Genomic DNA, 23,577 nt, shown 5'->3' with positions numbered 1-23,577 from the left:
CATTTCAAGTACTTAAGAGCCATGTGTGGCTAGTAGTTACCACACTGGACAGCCTGGTTCTAGACCAGTGGTTCTCAAGGTCTGGTACCCAGACCAGGAGCATCAGCATCACCTGGGAACTGTTAGAAGTGCACATTCTTGGGCTCCATTCCAAATCTACTGAATCAGACCCTCTGGGGGTGGAGGCCACCAATCTGTGTTTTAACAAGTCCCTTCTGGTAATTCTGATACAAGCTAAGGTTTGAGAATCATTGCTCTAGACAATTGCCTCTTCATCCCAATCCAAATAAACCTAGGACAGCCACGGCAGCCTAGTACTGACGAAGAGGAGCCCATTCTCTTGAGATAAACAATTCTTGGCTAGATAAAGTTGGCATTCTCTTATATGGAAATCTTCTAGTCCTAGTTGTGGTTCCATTTCTTGGGACTATGGAATGAATCATCAACACATAATTTAAACAAGATTTCATTTAACATTTTATTTAAGGAAGAAAAAATTGCCAGTAACCACCCTAGACAATCACCTTGAGTTTAGTTATTAATTTCTCTTGTCCTCAGTTTCCTCACCCATAAAACTGGGATTAATAAATGTTAGCACCTTTAAAATGTACTGTGTACATAGCACAGGGAACTCTACTCAATACTCTGTAACAACCTATATGGGAATAAAATCTAAAAAAAAGTGGATATATGTATATGTATAACTGGTGCGCTTTGCTGTACAACAGAAACTAACACAACATTGTAAATCAACTATACTCCAAAAAGATTAATTAACAAAAAACTAATATTACACAGATTTCTCAAGGGGAAAGTTTCTATATAAATATCTCTCTTAGCTAAAAAAAAAAAAAGTACTGTGTACCAAAAAGAAAAAAGGCAACAAAAGTGACTGCTATTTTAAAACTACAGTTAAAAAATCAGTGGGCAGGAAAGGTAATATAGATTTTGAGCATAGAAGCAGAAGCCAATCCACTTATATTTCTCAGAACATTAGATTTTGCTGAGGGAGCAAGGTAGGGTTCTTGCCAAAATCATCAAGGAGAATGAATCCGAGTATGCCTTAAAGTGGAACTTTCAGTAAACAGGAATTACCTATAAAGAAAATCAGGAAGTTGACCTTTTTTTTTTTTTTTTTTTAATGAAGTTACATCCTGCCATAGAAAAGCTGAATAGGAAATAAAGACTGATGCGCTCTCAACAGTATACTAAACCAGATATTATTTCCATCAAGGAAAATCTGAGCAAAAGCTCAGATTTAGAGAAGGGAAGACAACATGGGAAGGCTGAATGTCATGAGAAACCAAAGACAACCAACGGCTACAATTAAACATGATTTTGGAAAAAACTATGCAAATAAACCTCTACTCTGTGATTGCAGATTTCTCAGTCGCCGCCTGCCCTCTCCACCCCCTACCCCCATTTCCGTAATACTTCCTGCAGTTTTGCTTGTAGATATATATACTCCGCACTCTTCGGTTTGACCAGAGAAAACAATTTCATCACCCTAACACTTTTCCAGTTTATTCTCCCACCTTCAAATGAAAAGACACTAGAAAGGCAAGATAGCCCTTTCTCGAGGCAGGTTCCCATGGTTTTGAGGGAATGGCAGATGCCTTTCTGCAGTGGCGGCTGCAATCTTCCGCAAAGCAGAAACTGCAGCTCACACCCTCTTCTTTCCTCACCCTAACCCACTATCCCAAGTCCACATAAACCTTAAAAACACACACACACAACTCCTGCAATCTCGCATTCCCCTCACACCTTACACCGCTAGCAAGCCAGGATGCCCGACGTTACAGAAGCGCTCCACCCACTCGGTGGCCCCACCCATCGTCACCCCGCCCCCGCCCCCAAACGCCCGAGGGGCCCGTTGATAGGGCAGCGAAGCCTGCCACTCTCGCGGTCCGGCCCGCCCCCTCCTCGCTCCCCGCTGGGGCTGGAGGGGCTGGAGCATCAACGCGAGTAGCTGCGAGCAGCCGCGGCAGCGGCTGCGCGTAGTTGCAGTTGCGCCATCTGTCAGGAGCGGAGCCGGCGGGGAGGGGGCTGCCGCGGGAGAGGAGGAGGGGTCGCCGCGAGCCGAAGGCCGTCGAGACCCGACCGCCGACCGGCCGCGGGAGCAGAGGAGAGGCTGCACTCGGAGCCGCGCGTCCACCGCCGTCCGGGCGCGCGGCGCTTCAAGCCGAGCACCGAGGGCTTCCCAGGCTCACACAAAGCCGCCGCCCGCGCCTGGGAGGGATCCGGCCGCCGGGCCGGGGACACCCGGCGCCGCCCCCTGGGCACTCTCAGAAGGCCCACCGGCTCCCGGGCCCGCCGAGGAACCACCGGAGCCGCTTCGGCCGCGCCGGAGGAGGGCGGGGAGAGGACCATGTGAATGGGCTCCGGAGCCTGAGCGCAGCGCAGGTAAGCGGCCGGGGATGCGCCGCGGGGCTGCGGGGATGCTGCGGAGACGCCGGCCGCCGGCGCCCCCGCGCAGCGCCGCCCCCGCCGCGGGGCCCAGCGCTGCAGTCTCTGGGCCACCGCAGTCTCCCGGGCGCCCCGCTGGGCTGCCGGGGAGTTGGTCCCGCTCGGAGTCTTCCTGTGGTCGCGCTGGAGGACACCTCTGCGGGGTGCGGCCCCGAGGTAGCTCAGGCATGGGGGGCGCATTTCCTCGCGGGCGCCGGCTGTGAATAGGAATTGGCTTCGGGGCTAGGCTGGCCCAGACTCCGCCCCCGCCCTCTTTTCGGGGCCCCCCGCGGGGACCCGGGCTGTGTGTGTTGTTTTAATGTCAGGGATGATGTAATCACTTAATAATTGAAGCTCAGTGCTGCTTCCCTCCCCACCCCACTCCACCCCTGCCCCACTCCTCCACCTCTCGGCCTCCTCTTGCGGCCGTCGCCTTCCCCATCGCATCCTCCTGCCTATTTCTGGCACGTCCCTTGCACTTCCCCCATCCTCCCCTCCACTCTTCCTGTGCCACCACCCACCCGTCCCCAGTCCCCCGTGCTGGAGCCGTAGCTCCTCTTCCTCTGACCCCCACATTCCTCCTGCTCCCTTAGGCTCCTTTCTCCTCCCTTCCCTGCTCGCTGGATTTCCTCTCGACTTCCTTAGATCGATGACTGTTTTTGTTTGGTCGCCTCCCCTCTCTTATCTGCGCCCACAGGCGGAGGGGACTGAGCCAGAAAGAGGCCACCGAGCTTGGGCCCAGGCAGAGATTTGCTGGGACTGAGTGAGAAGAGGGATAATAAAATCACCCTTCTTGCCCCTCCTCCCCCCAATAAATCACACAGACTCGCCGAATGTGTGTGTGTGTGTGTGTGTGTGTGTGTGTGTGTGTGTGTGTGTGTGTGTGTGACACAAAGAGCTCTTTCAGTGCACAGAGAGGAGACGCACAAAGTACCCAAGGATGGGCGCGATGCTTCTTGTTTCTCTTCCCTGGGGCTTCCCTTTTTCTCAGATAAAGCAGTTGATCTTCTCTCTGAGAGTCTTTCCTGCCACATTTACCAAAAAATAAAAGGCCCCAGATGCAGGGTGGCAGGTGCTGGCATTTTGCTGTATTCATGGACCGGTAGTGTTGACTGGCAGCTGCAGTATTTCTTAGATTTAAGGGGGAAATGATTTCAGCTGTCTGAAGAGTTGCTTTACTTTCAAGGTAGCACCCTCCCCCACCCAGTTTCAACCCCCTCTCATCGTAGGGGGTAGGATAAATTGGTATGGGGGAAGGAGACTTTTGTTTCTGAAAGAGAGTTAAATTGATGTTTGCTAGGAGTGAGGCAGCCTAACTTGCTTCTTCTCTCAAGTCTAAGGAGTACTGAAGTCTTTTGAAATGAAGTCTTGTCTGCCTAGTAATTGTTTTACCCTTATATTTAAACAAGCTTCTGGGGACATTGCTAACACAGCACTAAATTGGTATTTGGAAGACCACTGGAGACTGTGTCTCTTCCCTGCTTCAGGGTAGCCTTCAGACGCCCACATCCTTCCTCTCACCACCAAGTTGACTGTAATACTTTCCACCCTTTGTGCTTTCTCCCGAGTCCCTGCCCCATGGGTACTGTGCTTTCAGATGAAGGGACTCACAGATTTTTGGAGGAAGTGGTTTTGGTAACTATCTCAGGTTTTGGAGGCACTTAGCTATGATCGAAGGATGTAGAGAATCTTTTGACTGATCTCTTAAACCATCTACTGATGTTCCTCTTAAAGAGGAAATATAAATGTAAATCTGGGGGCTTAATGTTCCATTTTGTAAGCCAGTGACTATTACATCCCTAATCAATAATGTCAAAACTTAGGTTGAACCCATTGATTCCTAAGAGCATGGCTCTTTGACTATTATAAGTAATAGAACTGTCTCATGTTCTTCAAGAATTTTATTAGAAAAGAGTTGTTATGGTTCATTAAACATTTACTTCTGCACTTTCTAAGGACATCCATCTTGAAACTTTTTATATTAAAAAAAAGCAAAAGGATTAATGAGCGTACTGTAAAAAAAAAAAAAACAAAAACAATGGTTTGTTTGTTTGATGCCAGACCCAGGAAAGAAAGTCAGTGCACAATAAACTTGCGCTCTGTTGACCGAGTTCAAGAGAATGATGAGGTTGAATGTGAACAAACGCATACTCTGCTTTCTGCAGTTTTATTCTATGCTTTCTCCTGGGTCTGGAATCTCCAACCCCACCTGATTTGCTTGGGTCCCGTTAAACCTAGAGCCCAGCTGAAAAGTCTTCTACTCTGGGATGCTTTCTCCATCTTTTCACCTTCAAACAAATCACCATGCGTCCAATTTTGTTTTCATACCTCAGCAGCTGGCACATGTCTATTTCCAGCATTAGTTTGAGCAACACATTGGAAGAAGGAACCTGGTCTTATTTATCTTGTTTCAGCAAGTGTGAGCTAGGTCTTTGGTATGTGCTAAGCACTTGGATTAATTAGGCTACTGTTAACAGCTGTAACAAATAGGCCTGCAAAAATATAATGCCTCAAAAGCAATAGACGTTTATTATTCCTCATGTAATAATTCAAAATGGATATTTCTGATCAGTGGGTGGCTTTCTTCCATGCAGTGATTCTGGACCCCAAGTTCTCCCATCCCATAGCACTCCATTGTAACCTGCTTTCAGCTGGCAGAAGGACAAAAGAGGGAATAGAGGGGATGTACCGACTTTTTAAATGCCTAGGCCTGGAAATGACACCCATCACTTCTACTTACATACTTTACTTGAGGGCTAGTTATATGGCCACATTTAACTGCAAGGGAGCCTGGGAAATATAGTTAAGCCATGTGACCAGAAAAAAGTTCAAGAAGAAATGTATTTTGGGCCAGCAGCTTTGCCATATACTGCCTCTCAACAAGGCACAGTCGTTGCCCTCAAGGAGTTTGTAGGCTGATGAGAATTAAATGGTAACCTGGAGCCTGTACCCATCATTGTCTTGTACCTTTGATTTTATAAGTTCTGACCTTCTCATTTTAAACCTGTTTCCCCAAACCTTGCTTTTTGTCGGTTCTAGTGGCCAGTTCCCACCCAGTAATTTCCTGTAATACAGTGACCTGATGGCTCCTGTGCTGACTTTGATGTGGCTCTCCAGTAGCACCTTTGTTGGCCAAGATTTTTATCTGCTGATTTTATAGACTCCCCAAGTGGCTAAGTGGGTCTTTAGAAATCACAGTCATACCTTCTCTAATTGGAAGAGGAAATTAAACAGACTCGAGAGGAGAAATTTCTTGCCCCAGGCCATGTTCATGGGAAGGGAGCCTCATCTGCCCAGCTCTTCAGTCCCCCCTGGGTCCCCTCCATCCCGCAGATACCCTGAGTTGGTGACTGTGAGCCCTGCATCTTCCGTGGAGTTAAGTGAGCTCCCAGACCTCCAGGAGCGGGGTGAACTGCTAGTGTTCTGGATAATCCGTGTTCTCCACAGGCCTTCCCAGGAGCAATTCTGTCTGTACTAGTCATCATACTTAGTTATGCACATGTTTTTGCTATAAACAGTTTATTATATTCATCTGTTCTGCAAACATTGGCCAGTATGTTATTGTGTGCAAGGCACTGGGAGATAGGATTATGAAAATGAATACTTCTGCTGTGTTCTCTCTGTTCAGCTTAGTCTGCTAGAGGAGATAAAAATAATACATAATAACTACTTTTATTGAGTATTTACTATGTGTCAAGCACTGTTTAAGCTCTAATCTTAGCAATACTGGTATGAACACCTGAAACTAATATAAATTGTAAATTAGCTATACTTCAATTAAAAACAATAATGATATGAAGTAGTTTCACTTATAATCCCCATTTTACAGATCAGCATTTGAAGCAAGGGAGGTTAAATAACTAACTCAAGATCATACATGGCTAGTAAGTGGTAGAGTCAGGATTCAGGCCCAGTTAGTTTGGTTTCAAAGCCCTTGCTCTTAGCCATGAGGCAATATGCAAAATACTACCTATGGATATAATGATGATATTGATTAAAATGTGTTACATGCCATAAAGGGGGGTGGCGTAAATGCTTTGGCAATTGATACTTTTGGTTGTTGGGAAATATAACTTTATGTTTAAATAAAAAATAAAATGTCCATTTCTACCACCATGCTTTCCATTTTAGACCCTCATTTATTGCTCACCTAGGAAATAAAAAAAAAAAATTAAAAAATGGGAAAGCAAAGCATGTTGATACTGGAAATACTTTTACTCTGTGTGATTCTTTATTTTCAGCTGGGTCCCTGTGTGTTCCACAGATAGGTCTGTAAGAATTTGTGAATCGTCCTACATATTTACTCATCCAGCAACATTCATTCATTGTATCTACCACTTGCCAGACATTGAACTAGATGCTTCAGAGACAAAGAGTTATAATCCTGGCCCAAGGAACTGCACGAGGAAGTCTCTGACCACTGTGATAACTGCTGTGATTCTGGGGGTCCGCAAGAGAGCATGAACTCCACAGAGAGGTGGGAAAATGGGGTGGCGAGACAGAGAAGGCCAGAGGAGGAATTGGCCAGTTGAGTGTTGTGGGAAGGCCCCAGAAGGAGCAGCCCAGAAAGCAGGTGCACAGACTTTTTAGGAAACTGCAAGTCGTTCAGGGTGGGTGAGGGTGGTAGAGAGATGGACAGAGGGAGAAGATGGGGCTGGTGGAAGAGTACTTAAATGTCAGGAATGCCATTTAAGAGTTGTAAGTAGAGGTGCCACTTTGGTCTGATTTGTTTTACAAAGATCCATCTGGCCACACCTGTGGGCTGATGGCCAGAGGTGGTCAAGACAGATGCAGGGAAGGTAGTTGTGGAAACTCAGATGAGCCATAGATGAGGTGCTGCACGGAAGTGGGGGTGGAGCCAAAGAGACAGAATAAGAGAGGGTGAGGTAGCATATTGTGTGAGGGGAGAGGCAGAGGGGGGTCCTTGGGAAGTAGGTGGAGAAAGACATGCAGACAAGCAACGCAGTAAAAGCAGCAGGGAGTGGGTGTTTAAATGATGACTTTATCACGGACACTTTGGACTTCCCAGTCAAAGTATCTTGTAGGCAGTTGAATAGTAAGGGACTTAGAGATCATGTAGTCCAGCACGTCCATTTTACTTATGAGGAAAAATGAGGCCCCGAGTGGCTAAGTGCCAAGGTGGCAGTCACCACTTAAAGCCAGGTTTCAACCCTTTCAGCCCAGGTGAGGGCTGTGGTCAGGAGCATGGACTCGGGGTGTGGTCCTGGTCTGACCCCTTCCAGCTGTGTGAGCTGGACCCAGTTACCTAAGCTCTCTGTGCCTCCCTTTCTTCACCTTTATAATGGAGTTATAGTTCCTACCTCAAAGGTTTGCTGTGTGGGGTCCATAATTAATACATGTAAAGTGCTCAGAATAGTACCCCACACATAGAAAAGCTGTGTGTTTGCTGCTGTGGTTCATGTGTGTATATATGTAGATATATACATATACACGTAACATGTGTACATCTGACACATATATCCCTTAGGGAAGGGAGGGTAAAAATGTATTCTGGGGCTTCCCTGGTGGCTCAGTGGTTGAGAGTCCGCCTGCCGATGCAGGGGACGCGGGTTCGTGCCCTGGTCCGGGAGGATCCCGCATGCCGTGGAGTGGCTGGGCCCGTGAGCCATGGCCACTGAGCCTGCGCGTCCGGAGCCTGTGCTCCGCAATGGGAGAGGCCACAGCGGTGAGAGACCCGTGTACCGCAAAAAAAAAAAAAAAAGTGTATTCTGTGCAGAAAAGGACATTTTGAATATTTTAGAAAGAGATGTGGGTGATTGTCAGTTCTGAATCAAGAATTATTGGAAAACATAGGAAATTAGTTGAAATAGTATGATGGAAAATAGCATTTTTAGCAAGTCTTCTTAAGAAATGCAGAACCTTTTTTATTCTTCAATAGAAAACATAAAAGTACTTTGAAGTTAGCCCTATAAAAGGATATCTTTGTTTTAGATAACCAGAGTTTTAACCTATTTTCAATGTGCATCCCTTGAGTTTGACTTCAGAGTGTCATCGTGACTTTCTGAAGGTAGAATAAACCGCAGAATAGGAAAAAGCCCCGTGAGTTACGAGTTTCATGCACTTGGTTCCTATGAAAAAAAGGTGATTTGGGTTATTTAGAGGAAAGTAATTTTTTTCCGTGTTTCTAGTTGAGCAAATCTAATTTTTGGCTACTAAAACACATGAGAAGCCTGAACGGTATTATCCAATTGGACGTGGGTGACATGTAGTTCAGACAACTTCGGAGTAAGTGGCGCTCTGGACTTGATTACAACACAGTAATCCTGGAAGGATATAAATTGAACTGGATTTATGGTCTAATAAAAACGTGGGAAGAAAAGATAATGCTAACTGACTCATGAAAGTTTAACAACGTTTGTAAGGCCCTGAGTTGGAGAGCTCTCGTTTGGATGAGAGTGTTTTCCCTCTCGTCTCAGCCTGCTTCCAGAATGACCTGCGTCGTGTCTTGCTCAGGCTGTGAAGCAGACTGGAGTCCTGTTGCTGGGTCTTCTTTGGATGCAGAGATCATCACCTGTTGTGCCTCTGTCCACCCGTGACCTTAGGCAGCACCCATTGGTTTGAGCAAATGAGTACTGAGCACCCATTAACTGTGTTTGGGGGAGAAAAAAATAAGGTGTGGGAAAGTCTTAGCCCATTGCTGATTTGAATTCAGAAGGCCTTTCCTGAGGACTACTTATTTCTGACCTGTATTGCCCTCTGTGATAGTGTAAAAAAGCACTTAGCACCCCACAGCCACTCACCTCTCCCTAAATATACCAGAAAAATAATCATAGCTACCTTTGTTATTGAATCCCAGAGGCCTTAAGTGCTTTACGTACAGTAATTTACTTAGTTATAACAACTCGATGAGGCAGGGTCAAATGGGAAGATTGAGGCTCAGAAAGGTAAAGTAACTTGCCCATTGTCACACGGCTAATTACTAGTGAAGCCAGGTGTGTCTGGTTCCCAAACTTGCACCTGCTTTTGCTCCAAAGCTGTGGTTCTTCGTTCCCTGCGTACTCTCAAGCCTCCTTGCGTTTGCATTGCAGTTACTTCTGTGTTAGGTTTTGGGGGATACAAAGGCACCTTTGCCCCCAGGGAAGCCCCACTCCTTCTGTGGCTCCACTCAAGACTTACCTTCTGGGAAGCCCCCCTTTGGTCCTGTCTCTGGGCTCCCATGGCACTTGGTTACTGCCTCATCATCACCCTCATCGCAGCCTGACTTCTAAGGCAGAGTGGAGTCAGCTGGGTCGGACAGTGGGAAGACACTGGTCTTTTGCCCTGACTTGGGAGCTCTTTCAAGTCGGGCTGTGTCTTATTCGTGGTTGATTTGCCAGCTGAACACCCAGCAGTATTCCATGAGCTACTGTCGTTATTATTCCCATTTGATAGATGGGGAAACTGAGGCCTAGAGGTGAAGTGATTTGGTCAGGGTCACACAACTAGTAAGCAGAGCTGGGGTCTGAACCCAGACAGTCTGGCTCCAGAATCAATGCTCTTAACACTAAATTTGTTCCAACTCTCAAACAAGATTATAAACCGCAGGCTAGAGGCAGTGCCCTCCGCCTCCCAGCCCAGTACCTCACAGTCCACACACAGTAAAGATCACCCTCTTGTTTCTACCATCCACTCTGGCAGAAAGACAAACAGGATATGTCTAACCAGGCCTTATCTCATGATACGGAAAGAGCTTTGGGGCCTTGGTTGCATGACTGTCCTCTGAGGGTCTTAGAGAATGCATAGTCCCAGGCGCAGTTCTGACTCAGGAGGTATGGGGTGGCCAGGGTTGAACACTGACATCTTTCCTGTATATGAGAATGGCCCTGAGGATGGAGCCATCGGGGAGGCAGCTTCTGAAAGACGAGGAATGAAGAAGCACAGTGACTCAGCCACAGTGGGGGGAGCTGGCTGTTGAAGTGGCAAAAAAACCACCCATCAGCCAGAGCCAGAGGGAACTAAGCCCGGGGGAGGCTGGGGTCAGAAATCTGTCACAGAAAGACCTCTTACCTTGTATTTTTAAGATTTCTAAGTACCTGCTCCTTTTGAATGTGCTGGTGGGATTTCATCTGATGAATTCAAACACTTTCATTTTCTTCAGAGCTTCCATCTTGGAGGTACCCAAAAATAGTAAGCTTTTCAAGGAGTTGTATAAGGATTCCATCTGCTTTATACTGAAAAGTAGGGCTTTAATGGAAAATTAAAAATGAGTCAGATTGCCTTTACCGCAACAAAGCCCAGGGCACTTTTCCCAATCCTTTCTTCTTTTAATCCCCAGAAAAAGTTACTGAATCTGTATTTCTGTGAAATTCTGCCCAATTGAAATTCTACTGAATAGGCAAATAAGCACCAACGAGTTCCTTCATTTCCACACATTGTAGTATCTGTTTGGAAGCAGTAACAATAGCAAATGTTGTCACTTGTAAAATTGGACTTTTATTTCAATTTGAACTGTATTCCAGAAATTGTGTGATACGCTTCCCGTAGCTAGGCATATGCACGCAAGGATATTTGAAAATCACTGATTTCTGTTAAAGGTTTCTCTTGTTTGCTCTCAGAGTTTGGAGGGGTTCACCTTTTTATTGTCTGACCTCCTAGAGATACAAATAGCCCCTCATCATTTTCAGTTACAGGAGCTGAGTTGTTAATGAACTCTCACACTCTGTCATTCTGTACCTTTTATCACCATCTCCTGCTTGAAAATGCCAGTTCTGTAGCTGTACTTTGTGTGTGCCTTTGCCCGATCGATATTCTCGTGATACGTTGTGTCCTTCAGGCTCTCCTGTGGTTTGCAAATAATGATTCCAGTTGCTTCACTCCTACGCTTCCTAGCTTGAGTTGAGGAGGTGGTTGATCCATGTCAAAACTCATGTGCTGGCTGATGTAAATACTGGTTCTTTTGCCTTGTCCCCTAACAACCCAGTGAACGGGAGAAAGGCCAAATCCTTTAGCCTGGCATTCAACGCCTTCCCCCATCTCCATTTTCTGAGGCATTCCTGGCTCACCTCATTCACCATCACGCTAACACTTGATTCTCCAGATGTCAACATAGTATCTCATTAGTATGGAATACGTGTTCTGGCCTTTGCTCTCCTTTCCTGGACTCCCCAGCCCTTCCTTTCCCCGGGAACCCTATCCATTTCTCAAGGCCCAGCTGGAATCCCAGCCCTGGGCAGCTTCCCCTCGTCTCATTCTCTTGCATTGAACCTGTGTGCCTCTCAGTTGCCTCCTAAGAAATGATGCCTTGTGTTGTTAGTTAAATCCTGATATGAGGAATCCAAGGAGCAGAGAATTTTTGTGAGTTGCCCAAGGTCATACATGCAGTTCCTCACTTAGTTTAGACTAGAAGCCAGGTCTCCTGGAAATCTGTGTATGTGGGTCCTGCCTTCTCAACAGACCATTGGCCTCATATGTGCAAAAATGTTGGGGTTTTTTGTCCCCCTGTAGCTTGTAGCACACTGTCATTCATGGTGTAGATACTCAGCAGGTATTTATTTAGATAGGCCCTGGGGGCAGAGTGCTGGAATATGTAGCTGGTTTCCTCCCCATCTGTGAGGCTAGGCTGGCATCTCCTTGGACATGGAGCTTCTGTAGTTTCTGACGGCACTAGATTCACTCTCTATGGACCCATGTGATGTAGGTACGGGGACTGTCCTATACTGTCTTCAGAACCACCATTGTCTTCTGAGAATGGTATGTGTTTAAAGATCTTTTATCCATAATCTTGAGCTTTTCGTTAAAAATTTAAGGTGGTCGGGGCAACAGTTACTTCTTTGCCCTCAGTCATCAGGTTTTCATCAATAAGATTTTCACCAAAAACAACAAAGTTACCAATAGTGCACAATGATGTCCAAGACCAGGGAGAAATGCAGAATGTTTCAAAATCTGGAAGAAACTGGAAAAATACAACAGTGAGTTATAGAAGAGGGAAAAGTGGCAGAATGGACCACTGGTATTGTGCCTGAAGGTCTGTGGAGCCTGGGGAAACGGAAGGAGGCAGGCTCACCTACTGTGCACCTGCCCATGGCTGGACCTCTCACAGTAGCATTTAGCTGAGTCCCTCAGCCACATGGAACCCAGCTGTAGCTGTGAGGGTGCCTTCCTTTCCATGCATTCATTTTGTTCATTTGGCATATCTGGAGAATCTCCTTAGCTGAGACTTAAGGTCCTACAGAGTAATGATTTAACACTAGAACCCAACCACAGCCTCTGTATATCCTTCCACAGAGTGATTGACAATAAACCTTATAAAATGTTTTCCATGGTTGCGGGGAGGGACTACTTGAGTCATTTCTGTAACAAAAGACTCAACAGCACACAGGCAGTGTTTGTCAGCCCCTCATTAAGAGTCTTCTCAGCTCCCTGTGGAAAGCTCTCTGTGATTCCTCATGAATGGCTTTACCTGCCTAATCCTCACCTGGATGCCAGGTTTAATGTATCCGAGGGATGGAGAGCATTAAAAACACCTTCTGTAGATATTGGCCAACTGCTAACAGCAGAGAGGGGGAAGGGGTGGACCTTATGCTTCACTGTTGCTTGAAAAGCCATTATGGTCTTTGGAAAGCGGTAGTGAACTTTTTTCCTTCCTTCCCCACGCGCTGTCTATGATTTCAGCGCTTTCCCCGCCCGCCTCCCCACTGCCACAAGCACCACCTTCAATGTGGGAGATCACGCGCCACTAACAAGATGCACTCTCCCCTTGGCCAGCGTATAATATCAGCACTTCGCGTATTTATCCAACTTGTTCGTGTTCAGTCACTTTGGTACGTCAGTGTCAATACTGTGCATTTTCAGTAGCAAGCTTCTAGAAGGCTGAAAGTGCACCTCATTTAATTTGCTTTGTGCCGTGAAACACTGCACTGAAATGTGGATTTATTAAATGCTTGTAGATCTTGATTCTAAGCTTCCAAGTTGGGAGGTCTTAAAAGTGTTCTCGGTACTTCTGGAATGAGATGCATCTCGAGTAAATTTTCCTCTTGTGGATAACACATCAGGTCCTCTGCATTGGTGGATCCTCAGAGTCATGGGATAGAATTCAGAGTTTGGTTGCACATGATGTTTTAGGTTCCACCTTATGTTTCCCCTCCTTGGTTGAAAATGCAATGATACCAGCTTCTAATTCTGTCAGCAGGTTAGGGCCAAAGCACAGATAATATGCCATACCACACCCTTCTGTTCATAGAAGTGCGGTTGACCATATAATTCCCTGTGTCTTATGGTTATTATTTCAACAGATTCTTGACTTCAGACTGCTGAGACTTGGAGGTAGTTCTCTAAGGGGCCAAGGATTGCTCACTGAAGGCCGGTGAGGTATGGCTGGGAAGAACCTATAAGGACTACCGTGTCCTGAGCAGAGCCACATGCCTCTGTGGGTGTCAGTAGCTCCTGGGAAGTTCTGGTTAGTTTATACCTAAGGGTATAACAAGGAGGATTGGCGTTTGGAAAACTTTCTCTGATTGTACCTCAGTCCAACTATGCCATACGGAGAAGAGTCCAGTGTGGCAAAGTGTTGAGAGTCCCCAGTCTAGGGGGCTCAAGGGGAGCCCCAGTGCCGTCCCTGATCTCACATCCCTGGCTTGTGACAGAGGTTCTGTCTCCAGGGGATGAAATATCCCAGCCAGCACTGTCACTGTGGGAGGAGTCTTGCTTGTACTCCCCACCAGGACACTCAGCTGGGCTCTTGGTGCCTCCTGGATGAGCTAGAACATGCAGAAATGATCCACTAAAGAGGGTGATGTTGGTGAGGCTGGAGAGAGAGGTGTAATGGATGGAAGGGGATCAACAAAGAGTCGGTGGGGGACACGACCTGATACCTGATCATGTCAGGTATAGAAGGAGCCCTTGTATTAGTTTCCTGTGGGTGCTGTAACAAATGACTATGAACTGGGTGGCTTCAAACAACAGGAAATGTCCTCTCACAGTTCTGGAGGCCAGAAGTCTTGAGGTTCAGGTGTCAGCTCAGGAAGACTCTGTTCCCTGCCTCTTTCCAGCAACCCTTGTTTTTCCTGGGCTTGTAAACCCATCAGTACAGTTTCTGCCTTCATCTTCACACAACATTATCCTCTGTGTGTCTTTACATGGCCTTCTCTTATAAGGACACTTGTCACTGGATTTAGGTCCCACCCTAATCCAAGATGATCTCATCTCAAAATCCTTAATTACATCTGCAAAGACCCTTTTTCCATATAAGGTCACATTCCCAAGCTCCAGATGGACATACTTTGGGGGGCTACCATTCAACCCACTGTAGCCCTCAAAAGGATAAAAATTAGCAGTAACTCGGAGGGAGAAAGAACAGATGAGGAAGGTATTTGTAGGTTTGAATGACTACTAAAGGGTAGGCACAGTACTTTACATGTGTGATTTTAAACTGTCGCTTCAAGATAGGTGAAGATGACAGTGAAATTTTTATGTGAAAAGCAGTTCAAAGACGTGGAGTGTCCTGAAAGTTTTCAGTAAAATTGGAGGCTGAGCCATCATCCGAGGTTGGAAGATTTGGGGATAGGAGGGAGACTTGGAGAATATAGAAAAAGCCCAAACAGCCAGGATAATATAGGATAATGTGTTAATAGATGGATAAAAAGTATTACAGAGAAATAGTGAGGCTCCTATGGAATTTGTAAGTATTTTTAATGGGTCCCTTTAGCCCAGTTTTGTGACTTTGCTTGGTAGTACTTGTCACTCTGGAATGGAAAATCTGACCTTGTGGTGAGAGTTGGTTTGAATAGTCAAATGAAGAAGATGTTCTAAGAGATAAAGCATCAGTTGAATTATCTGAAAGTAGGGTTCACGCTGGATAGGGGAGTGAGCTGGAATTGGGATGACGGATAAGGCAAGGAAGGGCCTGAGCTTTTAGGGATATGATGGGTGAACACACCCATCATATACGGAGGAGGAGAGGCAAAGGCGAGAAGGCCCTGGGAAGAAGAAACCCAGGAGGTGGAGAGTTCTAAACGATGCTGAACAAGGTGGCTTCCTGTTGAATGGATCCACTCAACAGTAGAATAGAGATCAAGGGCAATAATTCCTATATAAAGAATTCAAGAAAATGGAAGCCATAGTTCCCTTTTTGCCCTTGGTTCAAATTATGTATAAATGGTATCTTCTAGAAAAATGACATGTCAGTATGTTGCACTTTTTAAAAATCCTGGATGAGTGTTCTGGGACCTCTGAGAACTTGCATTATGACCAGCTGGTTCAGTGGGGATAATACTTTGAACTAGTATTCAATTTACTTTCCCTTCCTTCTAATTCTTGTTGCCCTGTTAGTCTCCCCCATTGAGGCAGAGGATTCCATTACTTCGGGGGAAGGACAGAGTATGGCCTAAGACAAAGAAGACATTGTTCAGCTTTTGACTTCCAAAACAGGACCTTGAGGCATGTTTGGAGACCAGAGTTAGCCCAGGCCTTCATTTAAGAGAGGCAGGCTTTGTTAGAAGCAAAGTGATTTGCGGATTCCGAGGAGCCAGATCTCAGAAGACGTGGCGTGTATTGTACAGTCAGCCACGCAGGATGGGGAGGCTGCAGGAAGGAGGAAGTGCCTTCCTGGGTTGGAGGATGGAGTTTGTAGAGATTTGGAGGAGGCTAGAGATAAAAAATGAATGGGTCACTGAGATGCCGCACTCCAGGTGGGCGGAGGAGAATCTGCCCCGCCCCCATCTGGTTATCTGGAAGGAAGCCACATTGGAGTGGACCCTGCATTGGGGCATATTTAGGCAGAGACAGCCCTGAGGTGATATGCCTTCCCCTCATTTCCCAAAGCTTACGTGTGATGTAAGAGAAATCCCAACAATCCTGCAGGCCCCCTAGGACAAATGCGGAGGTGCTGCAGGAGCTGGGCGGGCGAGTCCCCGGGTCAGGTTGAAGAGGGCACAGAATGAACTGGGCCAGGCTGAAGACTGGCTGCAGGTTTCCACCAATCACATCAGCAGAACCAGGCTAGCACCCAAAACAAAGGGATGAGACATCCCAGGGAGGCCAGTGAGGGCTTAGAGGGCAGTGCCTGGACCAGGTCCTCGCCCCATCATGTGGTGGTCTCTAATCTTCCCCCTTGGGGAAGGAGGGAGAGGAAAAGGAACACAGCCCTTTTGAAAAGGAACACAGCCCTGAGAGGCAGTCTGAGATGAGCTCAATTTGACTAATTGCCCTGAAGCAACGAAAATTTTAAATCTGAAGAGCAAGTTATCTTGAAGTAGCGAGATTGTTTTTTCTACCATCAGCAGAAATGCAGTGGTCATGATCAAGTTGAATTCAACTATGGAGAAATGTATGCAGCTGAGTAGGAAGTATACGTTTCAAACCTTCTGCGTTGCATTTGAGCTGTATTTTAACAGGATGATGATGGTGATGGTGATGGTGGCAAATTTGCTTACTTGTATTCCTATAATATGCTTTTTCCTTTGGGTAAATTGTGGCTTAGCCTACCTGTATTAGGTTCATTTTGGGCAAGAAGTGTGAAGATCTGTCCTCTCAAGGAGCAGAGTTGTCCACCAGATATTCCAAAGTGCAGTGGGGAACTTGGGCTTCCCATTGTTTAGTTGGCGGCACTTCCTTCCCGTGTCCTGGAAGGAAGGACCTCGGTTGCCATGGAGTCTCAGGTCAATGGAAAGTATCAGCATTTCAGGCCTTTCTCTAATGAACTTAACTGGGATGCTGGAGACTCGAAGGTAATTCTTACGGGGTGTGATCCTTTAGTTCCATATTTTAAATGTATCAGGGTGAATACTAGAAATTACAGTCTCTGACAGACTATAAGGGGAGAAGCAGTTCATTTTTATTCAATCCTCATGTACTAAATAAAGCATGAGTTTATGAAGGGATTCATTTCCAAGTATAATTCATAAGTAGTTACCAGAACACTCAAATGAGAGAGGGGGAAAAAAACCAGTTAGCTCTTTTTGAATACATTTTGTCTCCGACAGTCATACGAGGATGATGTTGCATTTAAGAGGATGTTTTAAAACCTGCTGTTTCTTGAAATGCCTAGTAATTTTGGAAGGGAAGTCTTCCGTTTTGCTTTAAAAAGCATACGTTTGGTGGGGCGGAGTCAGGTGGAAAGTTGCCTGTTGGGATACTGCTTTTTGTATTTTCCTACTAGAAAATTACGGCGACACTTTGAACACATCTTCTCAAAACATAAATACATCTCATATTTTCTCTCATCTCTTGGGGGAGCCAAGAGAGCGAGGGCTAGGGGACCATAACATTTTTTGAAAGGAGTCACTAAAATAATTTAAATTATAGAACTTGAAAAAAAAGTGCTGATTTATTAACTGATATCATTTTCATAATATTTTTGACCTATGAAATAGTTTTATTCACAATCTTCTCAAAAATAAAATTCCTAAAACTTAAAAACATGTCCCTATACATTAGAGCAAAAAAAATCTTTTTATACTGGTTATCTAAACAAGAAAAAGAACATAAGATGATAATTATTCTTGGTACATATTCACTCACTTTAGCCAGTTTTTCAGCCATATGTCTTTAATTCTCATGTCAGTGTTATTTTATAAAGGATGAATTGTTTTTAATTCTCATAGAGTTGCCTGCAATTTCCTTCAAAGTTGTGTTTTATAGTTAATACTTGAAACTATTACTGTCTTCAATTCGCATTTATGTATACATCACAATATTTTTAACTGAGAAAATAACTCTTTCTACAGATGCACATAAGCTCAGAGCAAATTCTGCTAAATGGAGGCTTTTCTCAAAATAACTTTTTTTTTCCACACCGAAATGTGTGAACATTTTAGCCCAAGTATTTTCACAGCTCTTTTACCCCCATTCAGGATTCTTATCTTGAATAAATAATTTTATAAGGCAAAACTCATGAAAATAAGTCCCCCTGTGGTCCTTTTGAATGCTTTATCACATTTAGGTGACACAAAATCATAGATCATTCATAATTTCACTCCATTGTGGTACAGAATATAAATGTATCCAGTTAAAACCAGGAACATCATCAAAACATTGCCACAAGTTGAGATACTCCAAAATATCTGTAATACTGTTTCAGAATTAAATCTTGGACACTGAATTGTCTAATGTGTTTAGTGGCTTCCTTTGCTTTTGTTGGGATAAATTTTAACATCTTCCTCTCCACAAGCCTTGTTTTCAGTAACTGCACTTTGTTAAATGCTTTTTAAAAGCTGAAGTGTTTTGGCACTTCATTCACTACTTTGAGCAAAGATTTCCAACTGTTTTGCAACAGAACACACCCAGACTTTACAGGATTCATCCACATACCAGCATGGCACACTTAGGTTGACTTAGAGAGTCATTTCTCAAACATTTCTAAAACCTAGTTGATGATGACAGGCGGCAAATAGAAGGCGTGTACTACCATGCTGAAGTGTTTTTTGTATTCACAAAGCACTTTATCACAAAAATTTCAGAGTTCCAGTTTTTCTAACTATTTATCAATTTCTGCATTTATAGTTTATTTTGAGTTGGTAGGATATAGCCACTTGTTTGAATGCAGTTATGAATTGTGCGTATGCCACACCCACGTCAAATAACTTTCTGCTCCATAGATTTCTTGATTTAGTAAGGACAATTATTTATAGCATCACAAAATTTGTATTTGTATTCTGCAAAATCAAATAATTTCATCTCGTGTTAAACTTTTGACAAATGACAGTAGCAGTCACACTAGCATGAAATGTTGCATCTGTGACAGAATGAACTTCCACCAGCTTCATTTTGATCCCAGGAAATAGATGGGGGAAAAAAATCAAACCATAATTGAAATTAATTGATTCTTCTGTTTAAAACACCTGTTAATACTAACATACAACTGGAATCATTTGTGTGGTGTTTTCTTCTGCTAATGAAACCAACACATTAAAGCTCTCACTTCACTTTTCCTATGTGCACAAAAAAAACCTGAACTTAAAAATATGCGGAATCAACATAGAATAGCATTTGATCTAAAGGAAAAGTCATGCTTCCTAGAGTGCTGTGTCAGTGAACCTTCCATAGCTGCCTGTGTTGAATTGTCATCCTTGGGCACAGTCTTGTTACAATAACTGTTAACATTTGAAGTAGTTACTGATGCTTCTTCAGCAGACTGGACTTATCTAGTGAATGATATCATTAAGGATACCATGGTGAATAATACCAATGAACACTTTGTGCCAGCTAACATCGTCAGCTTTCTTAAACAAACAAAAATTCAGTAATTTTTCATTTAATTTGCAGTTTTTTCTTTTTCAGTCCATTGCTGCTGAAGAGGATATTGCAAAGTAAAATAGAGTAACAATAGATAAATGACAAAAACACTGTAATGAGAGCATTCACACCATTCTTGAAAAGGTCTGTTTCCTGCAAATATTTCACAGACACCTAACTTGTAATTTTCTGTTTCCCATGGATCCTTCTGACCAGTGTTTTGTGCATCTCAGGCTGCAGTAGGGGTCAGCACAACTGGTCAGTACATCCAGTGTCTGGCAGGGACTCTACCAATTGAGAATGGGAGGAGTTAGCTGCCCCAGCTGCTCGTGTCCAACTGCTCTTTATTTTATTGGTGAGCATCCTGCCTGTTTTCCTTGAAAGAGAGGTATTTACTGCAGCCAAGATTGGAAAAGGACAGGAAAGGAGGTGGATTGTCATTGGTTACCATTCAGACTTAATCACACGTAAGAAAGAAAATTCTCTTCACTGTGCAGTTGTCTCATCACTGGTAGGCAAGACCATGGCTGAAGCCAGTCTTGGTGCATTTTAATGCAACTCTTAATAACAGTCCTTGGTTTAAAAAATGAAACATCTGGACAAAAGCTTCATCTGACAGGCTGCTGGGACAATGGGTGTAATCTAGCGCTTTCACAGACAAGCCATGGCCTAAGGTCACCCTAGTTAGAGATCACATTTCTCCGTCTGCTTTGTACTGTCCTCTTTGGGCCAGGCTGTTCTGATAACACTACCACTCTGCCCTCCTCTACTGTTGGCTCCCGTCCCACAGCTGAGCAAGCTTTTAAAAATCCACTGAGACCACATTGCTGGGTAACAACCCTCAGTGCCGTCCTCTTGAGTTGGAATAAAGTCGAGCTTTTCACATGGCCCAGGAAGCCTCTTAAGCTCCCACCCACCCAGCTGGCCCCGCTAGATTTTAAGCTTCCTGGTGCCATGTACCTCGCCTGTCTGTTTTCTTCCCCAGTGTGGTACATGAGAGATGCTCAATGTATTTTCTCAAAGGAGTGAATATGATTTGAGTTGATGAAAGGAAAAAAGAGGGAGTGTCTTGCTAATCTTTGGGGATAAGGAATACAAGTCTCAATCTCTATGTCCTGAACATTATTTCTACCTCTGATAACAAAGTTGGACAGCAGAATGTAGCACAGGACTAAATCATACCCGCTAGCAGAGATGTTATGATGCCTCCAAACTATCCTGATTCTGCAGTCTCCCATCCCCCTCCCGCCCCCTCCCTCCACCCAGGGAGGCAAGTGTGAATTCTAGTGAGTCTATTGTTTTCTCCAGCATTAGGTCAGAGATTTTGTTTTGCATATACTTGGTGTCTGTAACAGGGAAAAGTGCTTCTCTGGTTGATTTGGGGGAAACAGGGCCATGTGACAGTGGTGGTGGAGGAATACTTTGAAGTCACAATTTTGAGATCTTGTGTTCTGACACAACTGCTTTCTGTTGGATCTCTTTTTAAAACATGCTGCCGTTCAGTTTTATCACGAATGCCTTTCCAAGGACAGTAAATGGTTTTACGCACTATGACATCGTTTCCATGGCAACTAATGTATTTTAGCAAAGAGAGAGACTCTGCTAGAAGTAGGCTAAAAAGGACAAATACAGAAATGGCACAGTGTAAAATGTGGGACAGTGTGTGTTGTAGTAAAGATTTTTTTCTTTTTTTTCTGACTTCTTGTTTAGGAAAACCTGTATAACTAGATCTTGGCTTTTTAACTCTTACTAATAAAATTTTTACTGCACCCAACACTGTCTAGTATTTTGCTGACACAGTTCTTTTAGTTAGTACTTGGATTTTTTTTTTTTTTGCTTGCTTGTCTGTTTGCTTTAACATGTTCATTCCATCAACATACACACATTTATAATTTCATCCATTTTTTAAATATGTTATCTTCGCCTCGTGTTCTCCTGTGGCAGCCACCTCACATCCCTGCTGCCCTTGATGGCAGAGCTGCTCGAGAGGGCTGTCTCCACTACTGGTCTCCACATAGCATTTGTTAAAAAAATCAAAGCCATTCCAAGCAAGCTTTTACCCCACCACTCACTCCACTTACTCACCCCTCATCCTCTAAGACTATTACAATTTACCTCTTTTGTTTTTTTAGAAGCTATCATGTAGAAGTATACATTTCCAATAATTCTACAAAACATCAAGCCCCAGGTGTGAGCGTTTGTGTAAACCCTGGTTTTTTTAAAAAAATAAGAGATTGGGTTACCCTGCTTCGTGCATCTGAATGTACTTGGATTTTTTGTTATATGATAATAAAAACCCCTTTTGTGCTCTTAAATAAACCCCAAGTCGTGGGCAGATAGAAATCAACTTCCTATTTAACAGAAAGAGAAACCAAGGGATAGCTCTTATGACTTACAAAGATAGCAAACCAGTCTATGGGCTGTACGATACCCTCATTTATGTTTTGTTGGACCACATGGTGCATTTTAAAAATTTAAACCAACATTTAAAAGTTGGGCACTTTTGTATAAAAACTGAGATTTCCAGCTTCTCTTGAAAGAAAACAAAAAATTGGAAGGTCTGGCAAAACTGAGCCTGCCTTCCCTCATGATAACAGCCCTCCCAAGGCAGTGCTGCAGCTGTCCTCTTGGGATGGGGCAGGGCACTTCAGCTCACCCCAGCCCCGTCTCACCTGCTCCATTCATTTCTTTTACCTGCCCGGCCCCTGTGGGTTGTTTAATATGTGACTGTTGGTGTACCCTCTCCCTTTGCCCAATCGCAGAGCAAATAAACAGCAGAGCTAGGACAGAACTTGGTTTCCAAGCCAACTGCTTCCTCCCTGGCTGTGGACCAAAATTCTGTGTTTTGGAGCGTAATTCATAGTGGTGAGAGGGATCATTGGGTGGTAGAGCCTACGCTTGTGCCTTACTGCTTGCAGTAGACCCTGCAGTTAATTGTACTGGGTACATTGTTCATACTTGAGGTGCCTCCCCCTCCTGTTTGTTTCTCTCAGAAGGTTATGTGTGCTGTCGGTTGTGACAGGCAGGATGGCAGCGCTCCACTAGGGGTAACTTTTATATGTGCGTAGAAACACTGGCCGGAGGTGAAAGCTCCGTCATCACAGGGGTCCCAGAGTTTGCAGATTTTCAGTGAGGTGAGTGAATATTTATACAAAAGAAATAAGAATGAGGTAGTAGAACAAAGTGTATCCGACATTGGCCGAGGCCCATGATGTCTTCCTTATGTGGGAGACTCAAGGGTGTTCTCCAGCCACCTTTGCTGTCCTCCCCAAGACTAGCCCCTTTCCTTTGAATTCCTCCGGGGTCCCCTTGATGTCAGGGTGCTGAAGATGCCCTTGGACGTGGCATCGACTTGTTCCCAGGCTCTTCACTGCCCTGTGCCCCTCACCATTCTGAACGTGCACGTATCCTTGTGCCCTTACTAGGGTTGGGTAAGGTGGGAGAAGAGTGGCAGGTGCTGCCATCTCACACCTTTGCTGCCATCTCGGACCTTGTTAGAAGGTTCACGTGTGCAGGAAGACACGGGAGAATGAGCTCGTCTGGGGCCAGAATGAATGGCCAGAGGAAAAAACATTTTTTCCTGGGGAAACGGGGCCATGAGGAATACGCCACAACGGAAGGCCTTGTTTGAGCTGGGTCCCGTCCCGGGGCCTGCCCCAGCTGTGGGGCGCACAGCAGATCGTGGTGCCCTGCGTGTCTGTGTGCAGCTGTGGAGGCCCCGGGTGCCCACTGTGAGAGTGGGCCTGTTCCCGGGCTGCAGGCAGGGAGCCAGGATCCCCCGCCCCCCTTCGCCAGAGAACATTGAGGCGCTTCTGTGTGCACTCTGTATGTGTCTCAGCTTTCTTTGGAATTGTGGCAGAGTCTGGCCCTGCCTGGTCTTTTTTGTGCCTTGGATCCTAAGTTAAGAATAACCGAAGGAACACTGTCCCTGTTGACACGCTCGCTATGGAAGCTGCTATCAAA

General features: G+C 44.9%; 1 protein-coding gene across 2 annotated transcripts in view; it reads left to right on the top strand.

Annotated features, from left to right (window-relative positions):
• The first annotated feature begins 1,933 nt into the window (after positions 1-1,933).
• FYN (FYN proto-oncogene, Src family tyrosine kinase) overlaps positions 1,934-23,577 on the top strand; it is a 210,169-nt gene continuing 188,525 nt past the window's right edge. The window contains exon 1 of one of the 2 annotated variants that reach the window (XM_060283318.2): positions 1,934-2,403. The gene's annotated coding sequence lies outside the window, so the exon portion shown is untranslated. The remainder of the gene's footprint in view (positions 2,404-23,577) is intronic. The other variant, XM_030882814.3, reaches the window with a different exon arrangement.

Source organism: Globicephala melas, chromosome 14 (assembly GCF_963455315.2).
Source record: "Globicephala melas chromosome 14, mGloMel1.2, whole genome shotgun sequence".
Classification (NCBI taxonomy): Eukaryota; Metazoa; Chordata; class Mammalia; order Artiodactyla; family Delphinidae; genus Globicephala; species Globicephala melas.
The sequence above is the reverse complement of the archived record's forward strand: the minus strand, read 5'-3'. Positions and strand labels throughout refer to the sequence as shown.